The sequence below is a fragment of the Carcharhinus amblyrhynchos genome, chromosome 13 (assembly GCF_965287045.1).
Source record: "Carcharhinus amblyrhynchos chromosome 13, sCarAmb.v2.hapA, whole genome shotgun sequence".
Lineage (NCBI taxonomy): Eukaryota > Metazoa > Chordata > Chondrichthyes > Carcharhiniformes > Carcharhinidae > Carcharhinus > Carcharhinus amblyrhynchos.
Genome location: NC_137336.1, coordinates 76,106,851 through 76,118,799, shown reverse-complemented (window position 1 = coordinate 76,118,799; position 11,949 = coordinate 76,106,851).

Genomic DNA, 11,949 nt, shown 5'->3' with positions numbered 1-11,949 from the left:
CACCTCACTGTCTCCATCTGCCGGTGTATCTCCTTTAACTCAGTTAGACACCTCACTGTCTCCGTCTGCCGGTGTATCTCCTTTAACTCAGTTAGACACCTCACTGTCTCCATCTGCCGGTGTATCTCCTTTAACTCAGTTAGACACCTCACTGTCTCCATCTGCTGCTGTATCTCCTTTAACTCAGTTAGACACCTCACTGTCTTCGTCTGCCGGTGTATCTCCTTTAACTCAGTTAGACACCTCACTGTCTCCGTCTGCTGCTGTATCTCCTTTAACTCAGTTAGACACCTCACTGTCTCCGTCTGCTGCTGTATCTCCTTTAACTCAGTTAGACACCTCACTGTCTCCGTCTGCTGCTGTATCCCCTTTAACTCAGTTAGACACCTCACTGTCTTCGTCTGCCGGTGTATCTCCTTTAACTCAGTTAGACACCTCACTGTCTCCATCTGCCGGTGTATCTCCTTTAACTCAGTTAGACACCTCACTGTCTCCGTCTGCCGGTGTATCTCCTTTAACTCAGTTAGACACCTCACTGTCTCCATCTGCCGGTGTATCTCCTTTAACTCAGTTAGACACCTCACTGTCTCCATCTGCCGGTGTATCCCCTTTAACTCAGTTAGACACCTCACTGTCTCCATCTGCCGGTGTATCTCCTTTAACTCAGTTAGACACCTCACTGTCTCCATCTGCTGGTGTATCCCCTTTAACTCAGTTAGACACCTCACTGTCTCCGTCTGCCGGTGTATCTCCTTTAACTCAGTTAGACACCTCACTGTCTCCATCTGCCGGTGTATCTCCTTTAACTCAGTTAGACACCTCACTGTCTCCATCTGCCGGTGTATCCCCTTTAACTCAGTTAGACACCTCACTGTCTCCATCTGCCGGTGTATCTCCTTTAACTCAGTTAGACACCTCACTGTCTCCATCTGCCGGTGTATCCCCTTTAACTCAGTTAGACACCTCACTGTCTCCATCTGCCGGTGTATCTCCTTTAACTCAGTTAGACACCTCAGTGTCTCCATCTGCTGGTGTAGCTGTCTCATTACACTCAGTTGTCCTCTTTCACTATCTCCATCTGGTGGTGTCTTCCCCTCACTGCACTCAGACGCCTCTCTGACTCTATCTACTGGTGTCCCTGTCTCATTGCACTAGCTGGGCACCTCTCTGTGTCCATAAGACATAGGAATGTCTCTGTGTCCACCTGCTTGTGTCCGTCTCACTGCTCTTCTCCCATGTAACATCCCAAAGTTTGCAGATGATACCAAATTGCATGGGAGGGTGAACTGTGATGAGGATGCAGAGATCCCTCAGAATGATCTGGACAGGTTGGGTGAGTGGGCAAATCAGTGGCAGATGCAGTATAATTTATATAAATTTAAAGTTATTCACTTTGGAAGTAAAAACAAGAAAGCAGATTACTATCAGAATGACTGTAAATTGGGAGAAGGGAGTGTTCAGCTGGACCTGGGTGTCCTTGTGCGCCAGTCGCTAAAAAGCATGCACAGCAGGCGATAAAGAAGGCAAATGGTATGTTGGCCTTCATTGCAAAAAAGTTTCCAGGACAGGACCAGGGATGTGTTGTTGCAATTACACTGGGCTTTAGTGAGGCCACACCTCAAATATTGTGCACAGACTTAATCTCCTTTTCTGAGGAAGCATGTTCATGCTCTCGAGGAGTGCAGCAAAGGTTTACCAGGCTGATTCTGGGCATGCAGGACTGTTGGATGAGGAGATATTGTTTAGGTTAGGATTGTTTCCATTGGAGTTCAGAGAATGACGGGGAATTTCATAGAGACGTGTAACTGTGATTTTAAACGTGTCAAAAGTAAACAGAGATTTTAAAGATGCCATACAGTTAATAATGATTTCACACTGTGTACTACACGAAATAGAGATTTTAAACAGTGACCCACACTAAAAAGTGACTTCACATTGTCTCCTACACTGAACAGACATTTAAAACAGTGCCCTACACTAAACAGAGATTTTAAACGTGCACTACACAAGAAATATTTTTAAAAGGTGTACTACACTAAACAGATATTTTAAACAGTGTCCCACACTAAACAGAGTTTTAAACATGGCCCACACTAAACAGGGATTTTAAACAGTGGCCCACACTAAACAGTGATTTCAAACAGTCACCTACACGGAACAGAGGTTTGAAACAGAGTACCACACTAAGCAGAGATCTTAAACACCGTACCCAACCAAGCAGACATTTTAAACAGTCACCTACACTAAAGAGATATATGAAATATTATCGTACAGTAAACGAGAATTTAACCAGGATCCTACAATAAACATACATTTCACACTAAATGACGTTTTAAACATTGCCCTATACGAAACAAAGATTTTAAATAGTGCCCTAAACTAAACACAGATTTTTATAAGTGTCCAACTCTAAACAGAGATTTCAAACAGTGCCTCGCATTAAACAGAAGTTTTAAATGATGCCGACAGTAAACAGAGATTTTAAACATGCCATACACTAAACAGTGATTTCAAACAGTCTCCTACACAGAACAGAGATTTTAAACAGTGCACCATACTAAACACAGATTTTAAACAGTGCCCTACACGAAACACAGATTTTAAACAGTGCCCTACACTAAACACAGATTTTAAACTGTGCCCTGCACTAAACACAGATTTTAAACAGTGCCCTACACTAAACACAGATTTTAAACAGTGCCCTACACTAAACACAGATTTTAAACAGTGCCCTACACTAAACACAGATTTTAAACAGTGCCCTACACTAAACACAGATTTTAAACAATGCCCTACACTAAACACAGATTTTAAACAGTGCCCTACACTAAACACAGATTTTAAACAATGCCCTACACTAAACACAGATTTTAAACAGTGCCCTACACTAAACACAGATTTTAAACAATGCCCTACACTAAACACAGATTTTAAACAGTGCCCTACACTAAACACAGATTTTAAACAGTGCCATACACTAAACACAGATTTTAAACAGTGCCCTACACTAAACACAGATTTTAAACAGTGCCCTACACTACACACAGATTTTAAACAGTGCCTTACACTAAACACAGATTTTAAACAGTGCCCTACACTAAACACAGATTTTAAACAGTGCCCTACACTAAACACAGATTTTAAACAGTGCCCTACACTACACAGATTTTAAACAGTGCCCTACACTAAACACAGATTTTAAACAGTGCCCTACACTACACACAGATTTTAAACAGTGCCTTACACTAAACACAGATTTTAAACAGTGCCCTACACTAAACACAGATTTTAAACAGTGCCCTACACTAAACACAGATTTTAAACAGTGCCCTACACTACACAGATTTTAAACAGTGCCCTACACTAAACACAGATTTTAAACAGTGCCCTACACTAAACACAGATTTTAAACAGTGCCCTACACTAAACACAGATTTTAAACAGTGCCCTACACTACACAGATTTTAAACAGTGCCCTACACTAAACACAGATTTTAAACAGTGCCCTACACTAAACACAGATTTTAAACAGTGCCCTACACTAAACACAGATTTTAAACAGTGCCCTACACTAAACACAGATTTTAAACAGTGCCCTACACTAAACACAGATTTTAAACAGTGCCCTACACTAAACACAGATTTTAAACAGTGCCCTACACTACACAGACTTTAAACAGTGCCTTACACTAAGCAGAGATTTTAAACAGCGTCCTGCACGATACAGAGATTTTAAACAGTGTCCAACTCTAAACAGCGATTTTAAACAGTGCCCTACACAAAACAGACATATATACAGTACACTACACTAAGCAGAGATGTTAAGCGGTATCCTATGCTAAGTGGAGATATTAAACAATATCTCACACTGTCAAATATATTAAACAGAGATTTTAAACAGTGTCCTGTACTAAACACACATATTAAACAGTGCCCTACACTAAACAGAGATTTTAAACAGTACGCCACACTAAGTGAGATTTCAAAAAGTGTCCTACACAAAACAGAGCTTTTAAACACCATGCTTCACTAAGCACATATTTTGGACAGTGCCCTGCATGAAACAGATCTTAAACAGTCTCCAACTCTAAACAGGGCTATTAAACAGTGCCCTTACACTAAACCGAGATTTCAAACTGTGTCCCACGCTAAGCAGAGATTTTAAACAGTGTCCCACACTCAACAGAGTTGTTAAACATGCCCAACACCAAATAGAGATTTGAAAAGGTGCGCTACAGTAAGCAGAGATTTCAAACTTATCCTGCACAAGAGAGATATTTTAAACAGTGTCCCACATGAAACAGAGACTTTAAACAGTGCCCACTCTAAACAGTGGTTTCAAACAGTCTCCTACATGGAACAGAGATTTAAAACAGTGCACCACAATAAGCGGAGATATTAAACACTGTACTACTCTAAGCAAAGATTTTAAATAGACCACACTAAACAGAGATATTAAACAATATCCTATAGTAAGTGAAATTTTAACCAATGTCCTACATTAAACAGAGATTTCAAACAGTGGGCGCTGCACCTGCGCAAGGATATTTTGGCCTTGGAGGGAGTGCAGAGGAGGTTTACTAGGCTGATGCCAGAGTTGAGGGGGTTGAGCTATGAGGAGAGGCTGAATAAACTAGGCTTGTACTCGTTAGAGTTTAGAAGAATGAGGGGAGATCTCATTGAGACGTATAAGATGATGAATGGGATGGATAGGATAGAGGTGGAGAGACTCTTCCCGCTCAAAAAAGACAGTAGGACTAGGGGGCACAGCTTCAAGATAAAGGGGAGGCAGTTTAGAACGGAGTTGAGGAGGAACTTCTTCACTCAAAGGGTGGTGAATCTCTGGAATTCTCTGCCCGTTGAAGTGGTGGAGGCTGCCTCGCTAAATATTTTTAAGAAGCGGGTTGATGGGTTCTTGATAAGAGAGGGGATTAAGGGTTATGGGGAGAGGGCGGGAAAGTGGAACTGAGCCACAACAGATCAGCCATGATCTTATTGAATGGCGGGGCAGGCTCGAAGGGCTAGATGGCCTACTCCTGCTCCTATTTCTTATGTTCTTATGTTCTTATGTTCTTAAAGGAGCTTTGAAACATGTCCTACACTTAACACAGATTTTAAACAGTGTCCTATACTAAAGAGAGATTTTAAACTATGTCCAGCTTAGGCTGATTGGTGTTAACAAATTGTCCCTAAATTAGGCATCCCTCAATCTGGTTATAATTCCTTTATTGTGGAGTCCAATAGTTGTAGATAAGGGCATAGGTAGAAGAGGGCACTCACAATGTTAAAATGGAGGTGCAGGCTTGTTGGGCCGAAGGGCCTATTTCCTGTACTGTGTTGTTCTTTGCTCTTTGTCCTAAGCAGAGATTTTAAACAGTATCCTGCATGAATAGGGCATTGGTGAGGCCGCAGCTGGAGTACTGTGTGCAGTTTTGGACGCCATACTTGCGCAAGGGTATTTTGGCCTTGGAGGGAGTGCAGAGGAGGTTTACTTGGCTGATACCGGAGTTGAGGGGGTCGAGCTATGAGGAGAGGCTGAGTAAACTAGGCTTGTACTCGTTAGAACATAAGAACATAAGAAATAGGAGCAGGAGTAGGCCATCTAGCCCTTCGAGCCTGCCCCGCCATTCAATAAGATCATGGCTGATCTGTCTTGGCTCAGTTCCACATTCCCGCCCTCTCCCCATAACCCTTAATCCCCTCGCTTATCAAAAACCCATCAACCCGCGTCTTAAAAATATTTAGCGAGGCAGCCTCCACCACTTCAACGGGCAGAGAATTCCAGAGATTCACCACCCTTTGAGTGAAGAAGTTCCTCCTCAACTCCGTTCTAAACCGCACCCCCCTTTATCTTGAGGCTGTGCCCCCTAGTCCTACTGTCCTTTCTGAGCGGGAAGAGCCTCTCCACCTCTATCCTATCCATCCCATTCATCATCTTATACGTCTCAATGAGATCTCCCCTCATTCTTCTAAACTCTAACGAGTACAAGCCTAATTTATTCAGCCTCTCCTCATAGCTCAACCCCCTCAACTCCGGCATCAGCCTAGTAAACCTCCTCTGCACTCCCTCCAAAGCCAAAATATCCTTGTGTAAGTACGGCACCCAAAACTGCACACAGTACTCCAGCTGCGGCCTCACCAATGCCCTATACAGCTGCAGCAAGACCTCCCTACTTTTATATTCTATCCCCCTCGCTATGAAGGCCAACATCCCATTCGCCTTCCTGACCACCTGCTGCACCTGCAGGCTGGGTTTTTGCGATTCATGCACAAGGACCCCGAGGTCCCTCTGCACCGTCGCCTGCTGCAGTTTTTTGCCACGTAAGTAATAATCCTTCCTACCATTATTCCTACCAAAGTGGACCACCTCGCACTTGCCAACATTAAATTCCATTTGCCATTTCCTGGCCCATTCGCCCAGCCTATCTAGATCCTTCTGTAGACTCTCCCCAAACTCCGCACAATTTGCCTTTCCACCAATTTTGGTGTCATCAGCAAATTTCGACACCCTACACTCGGTTCCCTCCTCCAGATCATCTATATAAATGGTAAATAGCTGAGGCCCCAGCACCGACCCCGGGGCACTCCACTAGTCACCATCCGCCAATCCGAATAGCACCCGTTGACCCCCACTCTCTGCCTCTTATTTGACAACCAATCCTCTATCCACGCTAACACCCTACCCCCAACTCCATGTCCCTCGACCTTCTGCAATAACCTCTTGTGAGGTACTTTGTCAAACGCCTTCTGAAAATCTAGAAAGACCACATCCACCGGCTCTCCTCTATCCACCGCCCTAGACACATCCTCATAGAACTCCAGTAAATTTGTCAGATACGGCTTCCCCTTAATGAAACCGTGCTGCGTCTGCTCTATCAAGCAATTCCCCTCAAGATGCCTCGCTATTTCCTCCTTGATGACGGATTCTAACATTTTACCTACCACAGACGTTAAACTAACAGGCCTATAATTCCCCGCCTTTTGCCTGGCACCCTTCTTAAACAACGGCGTAACATTAGCCGTTTTCCAATCTTCCGGCACTTCCCCGGAATCCAGCGACGTCTGGAAAATAACCACCAAGGAAAAAGCCATTTTTGTTACACTTTGTGTTTCACACACTTGCAGAGTTCTGACTGGTAAAGTTACAGCTTTCGTACCCTATTCTAGAGCTGGGAACTCAGTACCACCGACACCAATCATACTGACTGTCTGAGAGTGCAGCTCTCCCTCAGTACTGACCCTCTGACAGTGAAAAACCCATTCAATACTGACCCACAGACAATGCAGCTCTTCTTCAATAGTGACAATCACTAGTGATTCACAACGTTCTGACAGTCAGACAGTGCAGGACTCCCTGAGTGCTGACCCTCTGCCAATGCAGCAGTCTGTCAGTACTGACAATACGACAGAGAAGCGCGATCTCAGTACTGAACCTCTGACACTACAGCACGATCTAAGTACTGACTCTCTGAGAGTGCAGCGCTGTGCCTCTGATATTGTAGCTCTCCCCTCGTACTGACAATCTGACAGTGAAGCAACTGCTCAGTACTGATCCTCAGACAGCGCAGTACCATCTCAATACTGACAATATAACATTGCAACAAACCCATTTTCTGACCCTCGGAGAATGCAGCCCTCCCTCAGCACTGACCACCTGACAGTGCAGCAGTCTCTCAGCACTGAAATATGACAGCACAGCACGAGCTCAATTCTGACCATTCCCAATGCAGCAGTCTCTAAATACTGACAATACCATGGTGCAGCGGTACCTCAGCACTGACCCTCTGACAGTGCGGCACTCCCTCAGCACTGACCCTCTGGCAGTACAGCACTCCCTCAGCACTGACCCTCTGACAGTGCAGCACTCCCTCGGCACTGACCCTCTGACAGTGCAGCACTCCCTCAGCACTGACCCTCTGACAGTGCGGCATTCCCTCGGCACTGACCCTCTGACAGTGCGGCACTCCCTCAGCACTGACCCTCTGACAGTGCGGCACTCCCTCAGCACTGACCCTCTGGCAGTGCAGCACTCCCTCAGCAGTGACCCTCTGACAGTACGGCACTGCCTCAGCACTGACCCTCTGACAGTGCGGCACTCCCTCGGCACTGACTCTCTGGCAGTGCGGCACTCCCTCGGCACTGACCCTCTGGCAGTGCGGCACTCCCTCGGCACTGACCCTCTGGCAGTGCAGCACTCCCTCAGCACTGACCCTCTGACCGTACGGCACTCCCTCGGCACTGACCCTCTGACAGTGCGGCACTCCCTCGGCACTGACCCTCTGACAGTGCGGCACTCCCTCAGCACTGACCCTCTGGCAGTGCGGCACTCCCTCGGCACTGACTCTCTGGCAGTGCGGCACTCCCTCGGCACTGACCCTCTGGCAGTGCGGCACTCCCTCGGCACTGACCCTCTGACAGTGCGGCACTCCCTCAGCACTGACCCTCTGGCAGTGCGGCACTCCCTCGGCACTGACTCTCTGGCAGTGCGGCACTCCCTCGGCACTGACCCTCTGGCAGTACGGCACTCCCTCGGCACTGACCCTCTGACAGTGCGGCACTCCCTCAGCACTGACCCTCTGACAGTGCGGCACTCGCTCGGCACTGACCCTCTGACAGTTCGGCGCTCCCTCAGCACTGACCCTCTGACAGTGCGGCACTCCCTCAGCACTGACCCTCTGACAGTGCAGCACTCCCTCGGCACTGACCCTCTGACAGTGCGGCGCTCCCTCAGCACTGACCCTCTGACAGTGCGGCACTCCCTCAGCACTGACCCTCTGACAGTGCGGCGCTCCCTCAGCACTGACCCTCTGACAGTGCGGCACTCCCTCGGCACTGACCCTCTGACAGTGCGGCACTCCCTCGGCACTGACCCTCTGGCAGTGCGGCACTCCCTCAGTACTGACCCTCTGACAGTGCAGCATTCCCTCAGCACTGACCCTCTGACCGTACGGCACTCCCTCGGCACTGACCCTCTGACAGTGCGGCACTCCCGCGGCACTGACCCTCTGACAGTGCGGCAATCCCTCGGAACTGACCCTCTGACAGTGCGGCACTCCCTCGGCACTGACCCTCTGGCAGTGCGGCACTCCCTCGGCACTGACTCTCTGGCAGTGCGGCACTCCCGCGGCACTGACCCTCTGGCAGTGCGGGACTCCCTCGGCACTGACCCTCTGACAGTGCGGCACTCCCTCAGCACTGACCCTCTGACAGTGCGGCACTACCTCAGCACTGACCCTCTGACAGTGCGGCACTCCCTCAGCACTGACCCTCTGACAGTGCGGCACTCCCTCAGCACTGACCCTCTGGCAGTGCGGCACTCCCTCAGCACTGACCCTCTGAGAGTGCGGCACTCCCTCAGCACTGACCCTCTGACAGTGCGGCACTCCCTCAGTACTGACCCTCTGACAGTGCGGCACTCCCTCAGTACTGACCCTCTGACAGTGCGGCACTCCCTCAGCACTGACCCTCTGACAGTGCGGCGCTCCCTCAGCACTGACCCTCTGACAGTGCGGCACTCCCTCAGTACTGACCCTCTGACAGTGCGGCGCTCCCTCAGTACTGACCCTCTGACAGTGCGGCACTCCCTCAGTACTGACCCTCTGACAGTGTGGCACTCCCTCAGCACTGACCCTCTGACAGTGCGGCACTCCCTCGGCACTGACCCTCTGACAGTGCGGCACTCACTCAGCACTGACCCTCTGACAGTGCGGCACTCCCTCAGTACTGACCCTCTGACAGTGCGGCGCTCCCTCAGCACTGACCCTCTGACAGTGCGGCACTCCCTCAGCACTGACCCTCTGACAGTGCGGCACTCCCTCGGCACTGACCCTCTGACAGTGCGGCACTCACTCAGCACTGACCCTCTGACAGTGCGGCGCTCCCTCAGCACTGACCCTCTGACAGTGCGGCGCTCCCTCAGCACTGACCCTCTGACAGTGCGGCACTCCCTCAGTACTGACCCTCTGACAGTGCGGCGCTCCCTCAGTACTGACCCTCTGACAGTGCGGCACTCCCTCAGTACTGACCCTCTGACAGTGTGGCACTCCCTCAGCACTGACCCTCTGACAGTGCGGCACTCCCTCGGCACTGACCCTCTGACAGTGCGGCACTCACTCAGCACTGACCCTCTGACAGTGCGGCACTCCCTCAGTACTGACCCTCTGACAGTGCGGCGCTCCCTCAGCACTGACCCTCTGACAGTGCGGCACTCCCTCAGCACTGACCCTCTGACAGTGCGGCACTCCCTCGGCACTGACCCTCTGACAGTGCGGCACTCACTCAGCACTGACCCTCTGACAGTGCGGCGCTCCCTCAGCACTGACCCTCTAACAGTGCGGCGCTCCCTCAGCACTGACCCTCTGACAGTGCGGCACTCCCTCGGCACTGACCCTCTGACAGTCCGGCACTCACTCAGCACTGACCCTCTGACAGTGCGGCACTCACTCAGCACTCACCCTCTGACAGTGCGGCACTGCCTCAGTACTGACCCTCTGACAGTGCGGCGCTCCATCAGCACTGACCCTCTGACAGTGCGGCACTCCCTCAGTACTGACCCTCTGACACTGCGGCGCTCCCTCAGCACTGACCCTCTGACAGTGCGGCACTCCCTCAGCACTGACCCTCTGACAGTGCAGCACTCCCTCAGCAATGACCCTCTGACAGTACGGCACTGCCTCAGCACTGACTCTCTGACAGTGCGGCACTCCCACAGCACACCCTCTGACAGTGCGGCACTCCCTCAGCACTGACTCTCTGACAGTGCGGCACTCCCTCAGCACTGACCCTCTGACAGTGCGGCAGTCCCTCAGCACTGACTCTCTGACAGTGCGGCACTCCCTCAGCACTGACCCTCTGACAGTGCGGCACTCCCTCAGCACTGACCCCCTGACAGTGCGGCACTCCTTTGGCACTGACCCTCAGACAGTGCGGCACTCCCTCGGCACTGACCCTCTGACAGTGTGGCACTCCCTCGGCACTGACCCTCTGACAGTGCGGCACTCCCTCAGCACTGACCCTCTGACAGTGCGGCACTCCCTCAGCACTGACCCTCTGGCAGTACAGCACTCCCTCGGCACTGACCCCCTGACAGTGAGGCACTCCCTCAGCACTGACCCTCTGACAGTGCGGCACTCCTTCGGCACTGACCCTCTGACAGTGCGGCACTCCCTCGGCACTGACCCTCTGACAGTGCAGCACTCCCTCAGCACTGACCCTCTGACAGTGCGGCACTCCCTCAGCACTGACCCTCTGACAGTGCGGCACTCCTTCGGCACTGACCCTCTGACAGTGCGGCACTCCCTCGGCACTGACCCTCTGACAGTGCAGCACTCCCTCAGCACTGACCCTCTGACAGTGCGGCACTCCCTCAGCACTGACCCTCTGACAGTGCGGCACTCGCTCAGCACTGACTCTCTGACAGTGCGGCACTCCCTCAGCACACCCTCTGACAGTGCGGCACTCCCTCAGCACTGACTCTCTGACAGTGCGGCACTCCCTCAGCACTGAACCTCTGACAGTGCGGCAGTCCCTCAGCACTGACTCTCTGACAGTGCGGCACTCCCTCAGCACTGACCCTCTGACAGTGCGGCACTCCCTCAGCACTGACCCCCTGACAGTGCGGCACTCCTTCGGCACTGAACCTCAGACAGTACGGCACTCCCTCGGCACTGACCCTCTGACAGTGCGGCACTCCCTCGGCACTGACCCTCTGACAGTGCGGCGCTCACTCAGCACTGACCCTCTGACAGTGCAGCACTCCCTCAGTACTGACCCTCTGACAATGCGGCAATCCCTCGGCACTGACCCTCTGACAGTGTGGCACTACCTCAGTAATGACCCTCTGGCAGTGCGGCACTCCCTCAGTACTGACCCTCTGACAGTGCGGCACTCCCTCGGCACTGACCCTCTGACAGTGCGGCACTCCCTCGGCACTGACCCTCTGACAGTGCG